The sequence below is a fragment of the Salvia splendens genome, chromosome 12 (assembly GCF_004379255.2).
Source record: "Salvia splendens isolate huo1 chromosome 12, SspV2, whole genome shotgun sequence".
NCBI classification, from domain to species: Eukaryota; Viridiplantae; Streptophyta; class Magnoliopsida; order Lamiales; family Lamiaceae; genus Salvia; species Salvia splendens.
The window spans coordinates 20,373,414-20,389,919 of NC_056043.1; the positions used below are offsets into that span (position 1 = coordinate 20,373,414).

At 44.6% G+C, this 16,506-nt stretch overlaps 1 pseudogene; it reads left to right on the forward strand.

Annotated features, from left to right (window-relative positions):
- Positions 1–16,506, forward strand: part of LOC121757688 — a 35,535-nt pseudogene that overhangs the window by 14,744 nt on the left and 4,285 nt on the right.

Consider the following 16,506-nt stretch of genomic DNA (forward strand, 5'->3'; position numbering starts at 1 on the left):
AATCTCTCAACCTCCCCCACTCCCTCTTAACCGATTCATTCCCCTTTTTCCAATCTTTTTCTCTCTTCGGTCTCTCTCAATCTCTCATCTCTCTCTTTCGCGAAGTTGCTCTCTCACCGGTAAGTTCTCTCGCCCTCCTCCCTCTCGGTTTACCTTTCCCCTTTCACTCCCTCTCATCATCGTCTTGGATTCCTCAAGGTGATACCCCCCTTCGTCGTGAATCGGAGTCGTAAGAGGAAGTAAAGCTTTTTCACTACGTTGAACTATCCGGGAAAGGTAACACAAGGCCTCAACTCTCGTTTAATTCGAATTCATGCATGTAGGACGTTTTGGAGGGGTTAGATGCTGAATAAGTTGTGGGATTATGTGTTTGTGTGAAGCATGTTTTTGATGGTAACTGACAGTGGGTTCCGACCCCTTTTTGACTGAGCAAACGATCTCCTTTTGGTACGAAATTTTAACCGTTTGAACTTGGATGTGTCTTCGGTGTGGCGTGTAAATTTCAGCTGCATTGGATGTCGTATGATTTTATTATGATTTTTGCAAGTAAACTGCGCAGATTCACGAATTGTATGTTTTTGGGAGATGTTTTCTTGTGCTTTGGGTGTGTTTCTGAGTGTTGTGTTTTGTGAAGTATGTGGGTGTGTTTGGCCAAGAGATGGCTCGGGAAAATCAGTGTTTGGTTCGAGAGTTTTCGTGTGTGTTGGCCGAGAGTTTTAGGGTTCAGCCTAGGGCAGTTTTGTGGAGAGTCTGGAAGGGATGATCCCAGGTGTTTGGGTGTGTTTTGGGATGTAGAATGCGTGGTGTGTTTGTCGTATAGGGTTTGTGAATCGGGGGTCAGAGGAAAAGGGGTGTAAACTAGGTGCCGAGCAGACGGCCGAGATGGTCGGCCGAGGTGCCGAGCAGGCGGCCGAGATGGTCGGCCGAGGTGCCGAACAGGCGGCCGAGACGGTCGGCCGAGGTGCCGAGCCGGACGGCCGAGATGGTCGGCCGAGGTGCCGAGCAGACGGCCGAGATGGTCGGCCGAGGTGCCGAGCCGGACGGCCGAGATGGTCGGCCGAGGTGCCGAGCAGACGGCCGAGATGGTCGGCCGAGGTGCCGAGCAGGCGGCCGAGGTGGTCGGCCGAGGTGCCGAGCCGGACGGCCGAGGTGGTCGGCCGAGGTGCCGAACAGGCGGCCGAGACGGTCGGCCGAGGTGCCGAGCCGGACGGCCGAGATGGTCGGCCGAGGTGCCGAGCCGGACGGCCGAGACGGTCGGCCGAGGTGCCGAGCAGGCGGCCGAGATGGTCGGCCGAGGTGCCGAGACACAGGCGGCCGAGACAGCCGGCCGAGGTACCGAGCCAGGCCGAGACGCCGAGCCTTTTTCCCGAACTTGTTCCGAGCCAGGTGAGCCGTTTGTGCAGTGTGGGTGTTCCGGGAGTTTGAGTGTTGTGTTTGTGTCGTGTGCGCGTCTTGGGTACGTGGTATGCGTGTCGGGTGCGTGCGTGGTGTGTTTCGGACGTGTTTTTTTGTGTGTTTGTAATAACATGTTGTTAAGTGTGTATACGTGTAACGTGCTAGATGTTGAAGTCATCCAAGTAGGAATCATGCATTGTCGTTAAACATCGTCTACCCTGACTCTAATTATGATATTTATTTATCTTTCAAAAGGGTGATCTTTTACGAGGAAAGTGTGGTTGAAGGGAACTATTTTAAAAGCTAAGCAATCGAGGTGGGCTTTTCTACCCTACTTTTATGTGGGTTATCTTTAAATACGGACTTTGTTCCGGAAATGTTTATGGAGGTGAACTGTTTGTCTTGCCAATTGTTTTGATTTAAAACCTATCTGAAGTGGTTTACCACATATGTTTAATCGAATTCGGGTCTGTTGGGCTGCGAACCCTCAGGCTAGTGTACACGAGACTGGGAGCCATCTGAGAGCAAGTTGGCCGGTCTAGTTGACCTGGGGTGTGGCCACGCCCCTTGTCACCGTTGGATCAGATAGTGTATGATGGTGGGAATAAGGGTGGCAATATCTGAAAATGACTGCGCAGTCGAATTTATGAAATATATTTTGTGTACTTGGGTTATTTTTCTTACACTTAAAACCCCAAGGTTACACTGATGTGGCATGACAAACTATGATTTTGGCGTGTGTCCACTGAGTGCAATAAGTACTCAGCCCTGCATGTTGTTTTCTTAATGTGCAGGTTGAGCGGCGATGGGGATGACGGATGTTGAGCAGTGAAAGCCAAATGAGTGTTTTACTTGGTCTTTTGGATGGTGTCGTGTCGTCATACCCGGCATCATCTGTCTTTTGGTCTTTTCCGCTGCTTTGTAATCCGATACATTGTTTTTATTTAACTCTATTTACATTAACTTTAGTAATGTCTTCTTAGTACAATGTTTGAAGTGAACTTCTTTTTAATAAATGTTTTTGGGTCAAATATTCCTGTTCTCCCCTTTCTTCCCCGCTTCTTTATTCATCCCCTAGTCGCGGTCCACCGTACTTCCTATCCTTAGGAAATGCGGGCGTGACAGAGTGGTATCAGAGCCTAGGTTTTCTTTCTGCTCTGGACCCAAAAGTCTTTTTCTGTTTTGACTAAGTTTTCAAAAGTGTCATTGGCTCAACATCCGACGCATCGCACTCAACCTGAAATGAGGTAATGAAAATTTTGAATTTTTGGAAAGTATATGGAGGTGGAGGAAATTGTGATTTTGGGTTTTGAAAATGATTTTTGTAAAGTTTAAGAAAAGGTTGATGCATGTAAAAGGGTACAAATTGATGTGAAAAGTTGGGAATTATTTGAGTTATGAACTGTTTTTGTGTGTCGAATGTACTTGAAAGCATGTAGCTGATGTATGATGATTTGATGACGTGATTGTTGATGTGAGCTTTTATGGGAGAATGTGTTGGCCTTTTGAATGTTTGAACTTAGACGTGATAGGATTTCACTAGTGCTTCTTGGACCTATAGTAGATAAGAACGTTTGGCCTTTGAACACCAGTGGGTTGGGAGTTAGAACATCGATACGTCTGCATACACATATCTCTCTCTCTTCTTCGGTTATGCACTCTGTTTTTATACGCGAGGCGGTTGTTTCTGTTTTTCTATAGATGGCGCGTATGTTCCGAACCCCGCGACGGAGTGATCGCGATAGACTTAGGGCACAGAGGGTGCTCAGAGATTATAGAGTGTACCGGAAGAAGGATCACGTACCGTTGATCGAGTTCGTGGCACACTTCGATACCCTCTGGAGGGCAGCTCAGGAGTTCGGAGTGACAGAGCATGACGGCATTGAGAAGCTAATAGAATTGCTCCCCGACAGCTGGAAAGAGTGGGCCGAAAGAACGGCGAGGAGGTACACGTGGCATGAGCCCGCTACCGATGACATGGTGGGTGACATGGCTGGCTTTCGGAAGGCCGTGTATTGTGCACTGGTAGACTCTCGAGAGGAACAGCCCCCACAGGATGTGCAAGAGAGGATTGTGTATCAGGACAAGTATGTGAGCATGTACGAGGATGAGCAAGGGTTTGAAGGCGACTACGGGGAAGAACCCGAGGAGGCTCCGCAAGGGAATCCCGAGGTGGCTCTGCAAGAGAACCCCGAGGAGGACGATGACGAAGACCCAGAGGAAGGGCCTATGGATGAGGATGATAGAGTCGTAGTCGAGAATTAGAATAGTTCGTTGTCTTTTCAGTTTTTGTTTTCAGTACGATCTGCTCTTGAGAACAACGTTTGACCTCCTTTCTTTTAATGAGAATTTGGTTTTTGATATATATATCCTATGTGTTGCATCTTATACTACATGAAGATTTTATAAGAAAATTTTGAGAAAGTGGTAATTTTGGATGAGAATTGTAGTAACACTTTTTGGATATTGAATCAGAATGCCGCCAAGACGTGCACGCCAACCACGACAAGGACCCAACGTGGAGGCACCACCTCCACCACCACCGCCACCACCACCTCCACCCCCGCCTCAACAAGAAAGATTCATAGTTACGTTCTCCAGGCAGAATCCTCCTAAATTCGATGGACAAGGAGATCCATCAAAAGCGGAAGAGTGGATACGCGGCCTCGAGCGTATCTTCAGGGTCATGGAGTGCACAGATAGGGAGCGCATTGCTGGCGCTACCTTTCAATTATCAGGTGCTGCCGATTACTGGTGGGAGACTCGGCAGAGAACTATGGATCCTGCACGCCTGGAAGCGCTAACATGGGAGGAGTTTAAAGTAGAGATCGATAACAAGTATGTTCCAAAGACGTACAGACGGGCCAAGGTGGTAGAATTCCACACGTTGAGCCAAGGCCGAATGACTGTAACTGAGTATGACCGAGCCCTCGCGCAGATGGCACGATATGCGCCCGAGTTGATGGACACCGATGAGAAATGGGCGGTGAAGTTCCGGGCCGGGCTCAGAGATGAGATAAAGGCCGCATTGGCCTGTCGAGGAGAACTCTCCTACTCGGAGATCTTGACTTGTGCACTGGACGTGGAAGATGCACTCCCTAAGCCAAGAGTTGTGGCAACAACAAACGCGACACCCCTGCAAGCTCAGTCAGGCCACCAAGAGAAGATGAGGTGGGATGGTGACCAGGCTCAGTATGGTGGTAAGAGGCCACAACACATGAGGAACCCACCCTACAATGGCGGGAGACAGAATACTTTCCAACCGAGGGCAAACTTTCCGCCGAGGAACCCTCAATGTGGAAGGTGCTTCAAGTACCACGCCGGGGAGTGTCGAGACCCTAGGTGCTTCAACTGTGGTGGAAGTGGCCATTACTTCCGAAGCTGCCCAAATAAGAACATGGGAACGGGAACGAGACAGAACCAGCTAGGCTTCCGTCCACAATCTCAGGCACTACCTGCACCTCCACCGCAACAACGCCGCCAAGGATTACCATCGCAAGCAAGGGCCTACGCCTTGAAGGGGAAGCAGCCGGCAAACGGGAAAGAAACCTTTGGGCAAGGAAACTTGGCAGGTATGGGCACACTTCTCAATATGCCTATAGTTGTCTTGTTTGATACGGGTGCGTCGCATTCCTTTATATCAACGTCTTGTGTGGATACTTTGGAATTACCTACTGTTAAGACCGAACCCACTATGAGTGTGACCTCACCGGTAGGCGGGACTATAGATATATCCCGATCTTGTGCATGTGTGAACTTTGGAATAGGTGAACTCAGTTTAGTGGCTCATAATTTGCAAATAATGACGATGGGTAGCGTAGACATAATCTTGGGTATGGATTGGTTAGCGGAGAACCACGTTACCCTTCATTGTAGAGAAAGGGAAATCTCGTTTGAAACCCCCGGAAAGGAGCCGACGAAGTTTCACGGAATCCCATTGAGCCGACGCAAGTCCATTGTCTCTGCGCTGCAAGCCACTACAATGATGAGGAAGGGATGTCCAGCGTACCTTGTTTATTTGAATGGGGAGGAGAAGGAAGACAGGAAGATAGAAGATGTGGAGATAGTGAGTGAATACCCCGATGTTTTCCCCGATGCATTGCCGGGACCCCCACCCGACAGGCAGGTAGAATTCACGACCGATCTGGAGCCCGGATCGGCACCAATATCCAAAGCACCTTATAGGATGGCGCCAAAAGAGTTGGAGGAGCTTAAGGTGCAACTACAAGAGCTACTGGAATTGGGATTCATTAGACCTAGCGTGTCGCCATGGGGAGCACCAGTGTTGTTTGTCAAGAAGAAGGATGGAACGATGAGAATGTGCATCGACTATCGGGAGCTAAACAAACTGACGCTGAAGAACAAGTATCCACTACCAAGGATAGACGACTTGTTTGACCAACTTCGAGGGGCAGGAGTCTTCTCTAAGATGGATTTGAGGTCTGGGTACCATCAGCTGAGGGTTCGGCGAGAAGATGTACCCAAGACAGCTTTTCGAACAAGATATGGTCATTATGAGTTCGTCGTGATGCCTTTTGGACTGACGAACGCCCCGGCAGTGTTCATGGACCTTATGAACCGCGTGTTCCATCCATTTCTGGATCGGTTTGTCCTAGTTTTCATCGATGATGTGCTTGTTTACTCAAAGAACGAGGAGGAGCACAAAGAGCACTTGAGAACCGTCCTAGCAACTCTAAGGGACGAGAAACTATATGCCAAGTTCAGTAAATGCGAGTTTTGGCTCAAGGAAGTGAATTTTCTGGGACATGTAGTAACCTCAGATGGAATTCGTGTGGACCCGGCCAAGGTGGAAGCGGTGCAGGAGTGGAAGTCACCTTCTACACAAAACGAAATCCGAAGCTTTTTAGGACTGGCGGGCTATTATCGAAGATTCATCGAGGGATTCTCGAAGATAGCAAGGCCAATGACGCAACAACTGAAAAAGGGAGTCAAGATGATTTGGACACCAGAATGTGAGGCGAGCTTTTAGTTGTTGAAGGAGAAATTGACCACCGCACCAATCCTAGCCGTGCCAGAGCCAGAGACTGACTATGTGGTGTATACGGATGCGTCGAAGGTGGGACTTGGATGTGTGCTTATGCAGAAAGGGAAAGTGATTGCATATGCATCGAGACAATTGAAGCCCCATGAGCTGAATTATCCGACGCATGACTTGGAATTGGCAGCCGTGGTACATGCTTTGAAGATCTGGAGACACCATCTCTATGGAGTCCGTTGTGAGATATACACGGACCATAAGAGCCTAAAGTACTTCTTTGAGCAAAAGGAGTTGAACATGCGCCAACGTAGGTGGCTCGAGTTGGTAAAGGACTACGATTGTGGTATAAATTACCATCCGGGAAAAGCAAACGTAGTGGCCGATGCTCTTAGTAGGAAGTCTCAATCTCAGCTGGCCACCTTTCTTACTATCGAGGAGAGTTTAATCCAAGAGTTCAGTAAGATGCGGTTGGAAGTAGTGAGAATACCCGAGACTGTGGAAGGAATAGTAGCCACGTTGGTAATGGAACCCGACTTAAGAGCCAGAATTGTAGAAGCTCAACGGCGAGATACGTTACTAGAAAAGATTCGCTCAGAAGTGAGGACGGGTGAACCCGGAAGTTTCCGTGAGGCAGCGGATAACGGTCTCACCTACAAGGGAAGGTTGTGTGTGCCTAAGGATGAAGGCCTGAGGATGGAAATCATGAGAGAAGCACATGAAACCCCATACGCTGCTCATCCAGGGAGCACCAAAATGTATCAAGACTTGAAAAGACAGTTTTGGTGGAACGGTATGAAAAAGCATGTTGCGGCATTTGTGGAGAGATGCCTGGCATGTCAACAAGTAAAGGCGCTACACCAACGGCCCTATGGGAAATTGCAACCCCTCGAGATTCCGGAATGGAAGTGGGAACATATTGCAATGGATTTTGTGGTAGGACTGCCAAAATCCCAGCGAGGGAACACGGTGATTTGGGTGATTATAGATCGCCTCACCAAATCTGCCCATTTTGTGCCGGTTCGTGCCACTTATGGATCCGATCAGTTGGCTAAGGTATATGTACGGGAAATTATACGCTTGCATGGAGTTCCAGCGACAATCACATCTGATCGTGATGCTAAATTCACTTCTAGATTTTGGACAAGCCTGCAGCGCGAGTTGGGGACTAAGTTGAGTTTCAGTACAGCGTTCCACCCGCAAACCGACGGGCAGTCGGAGAGAACGATACAAGCCCTGGAGGACATGCTACGAGCCGTGGTGCTTGATCGAGGCTGGGGTTGGGAAGAAGTGCTGCCATTGGTAGAGTTCGCGTACAATAATAGTTACCAGGCGACGATCAAGATGGCTCCATACGAGGCATTGTATGGAAGGAAGTGTAGATCGCCACTTTATTGGGATGAAGTGGGTGAGAGAAGAATTCTCGGACCAGACTCTGTAGAAGAGATGATAGAGATTGTCCGACAAATCCGTGGGAGGATCAAGGAGGCACAGGATCGACAAAAGTCATACGCGGATGTTCGAAGGACCGATTTACAATTCGAGGTCGGAGAAAAGGTCTTTCTGAAAGTTTCCCCTTCTAAGGGAATAACTCGTTTTGGTGTGAAAGGAAAGCTGAGACCTCGATTTATCGGACCGTATGAGATTTTGGATAGAGTCGGCGTGGTAGCATACAGATTGGCCTTACCACCAAGCTTTGGGAATGTGCACAACGTCTTCCATGTGTCACAATTGAGGAAGTACGTGTTTGACCCCACACACATAGTTCACCAGGAGGAGATGATGATCCTAAACCCCGATCTAAGCTATGAGGAGAAGCCCGAGGCCATTTTGGATCGAAGAGTGCAAGAATTGAGGAATAAGTCAATTGCTTCGGTGAAAGTACGGTGGAGGAATCATGGAATCGAAGAAGCAACATGGGAATTAGAAGATAAGATGAGAGAGAAGTTTCCGGAGCTGTTTGAATGATCTTGGACGAAATTTCGGGACGAAATTTTTTTTAAGGTGGGAGGAATGTAATGTCCGTTTTTTTTTTATTTAAGGGGTGGTTGCTTTTTGTGAATATCTTGTTTAAGATATGGTGTGGTATGTTTTATTTGTTTTATATTATTTATGGGTGTGAATATTTAGTTTTATGGTTATTTGAAAAGCAAATTAATATCTTAATTAATAAATTAAACCCCCCCCTCTCTCTCGGTTTTTCTCTCCCTCTCCCTCTCTCTTTTTCGAAACCCCTCCCCCTCTCCCCACAAATCTCTCAACCTCCCCCACTCCCTCTTAACCGATTCATTCCCCTTTTTCCAATCTTTTTCTCTCTTCGGTCTCTCTCAATCTCTCATCTCTCTCTTTCGCGAAGTTGCTCTCTCACCGGTAAGTTCTCTCGCCCTCCTCCCTCTCGGTTTACCTTTCCCCTTTCACTCCCTCTCATCATCGTCTTGGATTCCTCAAGGTGATACCCCCCTTCGTCGTGAATCGGAGTCGTAAGAGGAAGTAAAGCTTTTTCACTACGTTGAACTATCCGGGAAAGGTAACACAAGGCCTCAACTCTCGTTTAATTCGAATTCATGCATGTAGGACGTTTTGGAGGGGTTAGATGCTGAATAAGTTGTGGGATTATGTGTTTGTGTGAAGCATGTTTTTGATGGTAACTGACAGTGGGTTCCGACCCCTTTTTGACTGAGAAAACGATCTCCTTTTGGTACGAAATTTTAACCGTTTGAACTTGGATGTGTCTTCGGTGTGGCGTGTAAATTTCAGCTGCATTGGATGTCGTATGATTTTATTATGATTTTTGCAAGTAAACTGCGCAGATTCACGAATTGTATGTTTTTGGGAGATGTTTTCTTGTGCTTTGGGTGTGTTTCTGAGTGTTGTGTTTTGTGAAGTATGTGGGTGTGTTTGGCCAAGAGATGGCTCGGGAAAATCAGTGTTTGGTTCGAGAGTTTTCGTGTGTGTTGGCCGAGAGTTTTAGGGTTCAGCCTAGGGCAGTTTTGTGGAGAGTCTGGAAGGGATGATCCCAGGTGTTTGGGTGTGTTTTGGGATGTAGAATGCGTGGTGTGTTTGTCGTATAGGGTTTGTGAATCGGGGGTCAGAGGAAAAGGGGTGTAAACTAGGTGCCGAGCAGACGGCCGAGATGGTCGGCCGAGGTGCCGAGCAGGCGGCCGAGATGGTCGGCCGAGGTGCCGAGACACAGGCGGCCGAGACAGCCGGCCGAGGTACCGAGCCAGGCCGAGACGCCGAGCCTTTTTCCCGAACTTGTTCCGAGCCAGGTGAGCCGTTTGTGCAGTGTGGGTGTTCCGGGAGTTTGAGTGTTGTGTTTGTGTCGTGTGCGCGTCTTGGGTACGTGGTATGCGTGTCGGGTGCGTGCGTGGTGTGTTTCGGACGTGTTTTTTTGTGTGTTTGTTATAACATGTTGTTAAGTGTGTATACGTGTAACGTGCTAGATGTTGAAGTCATCCAAGTAGGAATCATGCATTGTCGTTAAACATCGTCTACCCTGACTCTAATTATGATATTTATTTATCTTTCAAAAGGGTGATCTTTTACGAGGAAAGTGTGGTTGAAGGGAACTATTTTAAAAGCTAAGCAATCGAGGTGGGCTTTTCTACCCTACTTTTATGTGGGTTATCTTTAAATACGGACTTTGTTCCGGAAATGTTTATGGAGGTGAACTGTTTGTCTTGCCAATTGTTTTGATTTGAAACCTATCTGAAGTGGTTTACCACATATGTTTAATCGAATTCGGGTCTGTTGGGCTGCGAACCCTCAGGCTAGTGTACACGAGACTGGGAGCCATCTGAGAGCAAGTTGGCCGGTCTAGTTGACCTGGGGTGTGGCCACGCCCCTTGTCACCGTTGGATCAGATAGTGTATGATGGTGGGAATAAGGGTGGCAATATCTGAAAATGACTGCGCAGTCGAATTTATGAAATATATTTTGTGTACTTGGGTTATTTTTCTTACACTTAAAACCCCAAGGTTACACTGATGTGGCATGACAAACTATGATTTTGGCGTGTGTCCACTGAGTGCAATAAGTACTCAGCCCTGCATGTTGTTTTCTTAATGTGCAGGTTGAGCGGCGATGGGGATGACGGATGTTGAGCAGTGAAAGCCAAATGAGTGTTTTACTTGGTCTTTTGGATGGTGTCGTGTCGTCATACCCGGCATCATCTGTCTTTTGGTCTTTTCCGCTGCTTTGTAATCCGATACATTGTTTTTATTTAACTCTGTTTACATTAACTTTAGTAATGTCTTCTTAGTACAATGTTTGAAGTGAACTTCTTTTTAATAAATGTTTTTGGGTCAAATATTCCTGTTCTCCCCTTTCTTCCCCGCTTCTTTATTCATCCCCTAGTCGCGGTCCACCGTACTTCCTATCCTTAGGAAATGCGGGCGTGACATCCTCCTTCGTAATGATAATTTTGGCCGCGTCCTCCTCGGCCACGATAGCCTCGTCCTCGGCCTCGACCTCGGTTGTATCCGCCACGTGACGTCCCAGGCTCAAACTTTTTATCTTCTTGTATTGACATCTTCGCTTGTAGCATATGCTCAAGTGACGGAGTGGTCTTTTTCTTCATGCGTTGCTCGTGGACTTCCAAGCTGCTTTGCAACTGGTCGATTGACATAGTGTTGAGATCATTTGATTCTTCGATTGCCGCAACGACGTGCTCAAATTTCGACGTCAATGAACGAAGAATTTTCTCAATGACACGAACATCTTCAATTATCTCTCCTTGCCTTTTCATTTGATTCACAATAACTAATGTTCTTGTGAAATAGTCTGAAATGCTCTCCGTTTCAGACATGGCCAAACTTTCAAACTCGCCACGTAGGATCTGCAGTCGAACTCGTATCGCCTTATCAACACCGGTAAAAGAATTCTTCAAAATCTCCCAGGCTTGTTTTGACGTGGTGGCTGCACTTACTTTCTCGAACGTGGTTTCATCAATACCTTGATAGATATTGAACAACACCTTCTTGTCTCGTTTTCTTGCGTCTCTGAGGGCGTTCTTCTGGTTGTTCGTCATGGCATCTTCGGCTTCTTGGGAGACAGGTTCGGTGTAGCCGTCTTGAACAATATCCCACAACTCTTGTGATTGCAACAAGACTCGCATCTGAATACTCCAATTCCCATAATTGTGTTTCTCTAATTTGGGAATCTGGGGTTGAACCATATTCAACGTTGCCGCCATAGGTAGGATCGAGTGGCTCTAGATACCAAATTTGTTGGATATTTGACACACAAAATATAGGAACACTCAACAAAGATGAAATATGGAGAATAAATATTAATAGGCTTCTCACAAAAGGGATTACAAAAGTGCTTCAGCACTACAAAAACTCTCACAATTTTCCTAACTTAGAGCTACAGCTCTTTCTCTCAATTCACTTCTGTTTTCTTTCTTTTGTGTACGCACTCAACCATACATTTAGCTCTACACACTGATTGCCTATTTATAGACTAACCTAAGTCGGTTAGTGATTGACATTACAAAGCTAGATCATTCTAGCTACATTCTAGCCTATTCTTAATAATATAATAATACAAGTTGGTAATTTGCAAACTAGATTACACATATATGCTGCTACGTGTCCTTGCTGTCACTTTATACTTAATGAGGAAACAAAATTTTCATCCACATATAATAAGTAGGTGATGCACCTACTTCATCACTTTTCTTAATCATGAAGTAATTGAATTTAATAACTCAACACAAACTACCCCGTGGAATGTGGAAGGGATGATGAGGTGGCATATTGACTTTAATGTCTTCAAAAGAATAAAAAACAGAAGCATAAAGATTATTATGACATGGAGGGTATCTAGAAGAACATGAACCCTTAATTTTTTATACTTTTTGGACCATGCCTAAACCTATGATTATTCTTTAGGGTTCCTCTACTTTTTTGTTCCAAAAAATATTAAAGTGTGTTTATAGTGGTGATGTTCTGATGGTAAACAGCATGTTGGCCGCTGAAAGGGAAGAACAAATTTTCACATTCTGAAGGAGTTTGAATATTGCACTTTCATTTGTTAGTGAATTTTGTTTTGCCTAGTCCTGACTGATAGCCACTCTTAGAAAAGAAAATGTGATCTTACTTTTTAAGTTTAAATAAGATGAATAATTCGCCTGTAAAGTAGGTAAATGGTAACTTAGTAGCACTGTTAGATAACAAGTTGCATTTGTGTTTAACTGTATCCCCATTTGAACTTTTTCCTCTTGATTGACTGTTTGCCTGAACCTTTATTGTATTTTCAGGCTGCTGAAATAGTGAAACCAGATTACAGACCGTCTGATTTGGATATCCTTTATGCTGAACATGTTACTTCGTCCAATGGGCTGGCATCCGTTGAGTTTTCTTTTCCTGAGCCAGTATATGATGGTGATGCGGACAGTGGGGATATGCATGATTCCCTGCTCAGGTTAATTCTGCTCCACGAACCTTAAACATAGTGAATTTCTTAGCTTTCATTGTTTATAGAATATCTTTGAATACATCATTTTGTTTATTTTTGAAATGGGTAAGAACACATGTAAAAAGAAAATTATGTGGGTGCATGAGGTCAAGGTCTTGGGTTCAAGTCCACTATGTTGTGGCCTTTTAAGTTTCTATTTATTGGATACAAAACGAAGAAAATTATGTGTAATTTCCTGAGGCCCCTTCAGGATCCAGCAACTTTGTGCCTCATTCTCTATGGCTTAATTGATTGGATTAGGTGAAATAATTGTGATTTGTGCATTCATTGATTCGGTTTCTATTTATTGATCACAGATATCAGCTAATCAGGATGCAGGCGAAAGGCTTTGGAGAAAACTGCAAGTGGCTGGAGATGCTTGAAGATGTTCGGATCGTTATTTTTTGTCTCTCTAAGTGGCTATGTGACTCAACTTTATTTAACCCAAATAATACCCGCAAGTGTACGGGGTTATCGTAGCAAATAGTAAGCAAGAGTATATCGTATCCCACAGAGACAATTAAGTGTAAACCTAAGTATCACGAACAAACTTCAACTACTATCCAGACAATCAGGAATTTTGGTTTTGAAACTAACAACTACTGAAAATATGTAAATGCAGAGATTAAATTAGAACAAAAAAACAAGAGAGCGATCAAGCAAGTTGTGTAGATGATGGAGAAATATGCAGAATTCAAGGATCTGATGCACAACTCATAGCCTAACCCAATTGAAACCGATTTACCATTTAAAGTCTCCAGAATTGTTGAATCAATCACAATTGTAGATTAAACCCCCTCCCGAGGTGAGAAATATGTAGATTAGGTGTAATAAGTGAAGTCCCCTTCTAAATCTTAGACCTAACTCCCAAATGTTTGATTAGATTAAAGATCTCACTCATAATCTCAACTCTCCCGAGTTTCATTGAATTAAGGTGTGAATTATTCCTCTTTCAAGATTAAATATTTCATCTCCCGATTACTCTAAGAAATCCTACACTCCCAATTGGTGATCAAGCAATTGATAGGAAAAAGCACAAGAATAATTCAAACAATTACAAGAGCAAGATAAAAACGAAATCAATTGGATTAAAACTATGAATCAATGCATCTTCACCAAGAATTCCACATAAAGTGTTTAGTTACTCATGTTCAAAGTAGAAAACAAATAAAAACTAAGGCAAACAACGGAATTCATGATACGGATTACAAATGGAGGAGGAATTGAAGCTTCAATCTTCTTCCAAGAGTGCTTTCTAGAGAGAGTGTGTGTTTTGCGGCTGGTTCAGAATACCCTTTCGTTGCCCTAGCTTTTCTCTTTTTATTTCCCTTCAGAAAAATCACGTCTAGGCTAAAAATCGTCAGTCAGAAGGACCCGGCCGGGTGAAATTATTGCACATAAAATCCAGCCGGTCGGGCAGAAGTCTCTGGACTGCCACCCGGCCGGGTGGAATTATTGCACATAAAATTCACCCGGCCGGGTAGCTCCTGGCAGTCCGCGCGGCTTTCGTAGATCGGTCATATCTCTCTCATCCGAACTCCGATTGGGGCGTGTGAAATAGTATTCGGACCCCATATTGATAGGCAGATTAACGTTTGAAGCAGACCCCAGTCACGGCTTGGCTTATTTTGACCCTTTTTTACCTATTTTAACTTCAAACACTGGATAAACTCATCAAAGCACCTTTAGAGTGAAATATGGACGTAAACTCAAGTAATATGCATTTAAATACCAATTATCATCACGTTTAACGCCCAATAAAACAGTTAAAATATAAGTTTATCAACTCCCCCAAACTTAATCACTTGTTTGTCCTCAAACAAGAAGCAGACAACAATCAAATATAAACTCGTACACATAAGTTGGATCTCATCATTGTCTCAGTTAATAAACAATAGCATGCATCAATAACTTCACACACATGTAAACCAACTGATCATTGCTTCAAATTACTAACACGTATGCAACCTAAGATAGATATGTAGTGTAATTCTCCCACTCTCAAAGTGTATAGGTAAAATACAAGCTCTCAAATCAATCAATCATGCATAGTTTACCATAGGCTTGCTCGAAATCTAACCTCTCCTCTACTATTTTGTGACTATAAATCAAGGATCTGAAAGGTCTTATTTGTAGGTTGTAATGTAGGCTTTTTGGCTAGGTGAGGAAAATTTGGACAAAGTGACTTATAATCCCTTTCGAAACTATAATAACTTCGTTCTTAAAACAACTCAACTCCTCAGTAGTCTTTATAGACTCTTCTCATCTACCAATTCTCCCCCAAACTTGGTTTCTTACGCATTTCTAGACTTTGTCTAGCTTATACCCCCTCTAGGCTTCGCCTAGCTTATACCACCAAATTATTCTCTCTTTTTTTACAACTATTTTTTTTCACAACTAAAAGCATACATCCACTTTCCCAAAGATATTCAAGTCAATACTTCATCTTTAAACTCTTCTTATCATCCAAAAGTGTTCTTTTCCCCCAAACTTATTTTCAAGCATATATACAACCCCAAGTTATCAAATAATAGGCTATTAGGCTCAAATATGGCTAACAAAGGATTATGATTTTTATTTTAGGGTGAAAGTAAAGACAAGGCTAGAACGGATGGCCTAACGTCACTTCCTAAATCTATACTCACTATGTAGACTCAAGGAAGATCGCGAGCAAGTTCTAGAAACATATAACACAATGACGATAATCACACATTTAGAAATATATAGGCTCAAGTCTCACAGGGTTATGGCAAAAGACAATACAACCAGCAATTCACTTTAGGCAAATCACAATAAGGACATACAAGCATGCTTGGTCATATCAACAAGTTTTCACAAACATTTTAACATATAGCATCATTAGCAACTCATCCAATAAACATGCTTGAATTCAATTCAAATTGCTCCGACCCCATTCAATTTCATCCAAGGGAGTTTATTAAACCTAAACTAAAATCCTAAGCAAAAATTTTAAAACTACCCAAAAATAACATGAAAACAATAAACATGCTCATAGGTTCACCATCCACCATATCACCCCCCAAACTTATTCAAAGCTACGCAAAGAAATAAGTTTTAAACGTTGGTGGAGAGGTGATGCCTACTGAGCAAACACACTAAAAGAAATACATAAAACAATACAAGATACCTTCCATGGGTTGCCTCCCATGCAGCGCACCTTTTTATCGTCGTGTGCCCGTCGTCTTCAAATATCAACCGAGATCCCTTTCATCCCAGAGTTGCCTCCAGGTGATCGCTTGGCTCCTTCTCCATGAGGAAATAGATCGTTCCACGTCTTGGTGAGCCACCACTTTTCAGGCTATCTCGGGATAGGCTCCTTCAGTGTTGGAGCAGTTATCTTTCTTCCCTTGACATCAGTTGGTATTTTACCCCCCATCCTAGGGGGTTCTGTAGTGATCACCGCGTGCACCGGTGAAGGGCGACTATGGTCTGCACCGATCCATGCTATTGGCTCCGAGTCAGTGGAAGCCATCATCTCCATGTGAAGCTCATAAAAGTCCTTCTGCTTCACTTTTCTGACTGCACTCGATCCTCTTTCTTCAGTAGTCTCTTGGTGCTTCAGACGCACCACCTTGCACTCCTCAGTTCTTCCATCCATGCTTCTCGGTTTGTGGGAAAACGTTTGACTTTCTTCT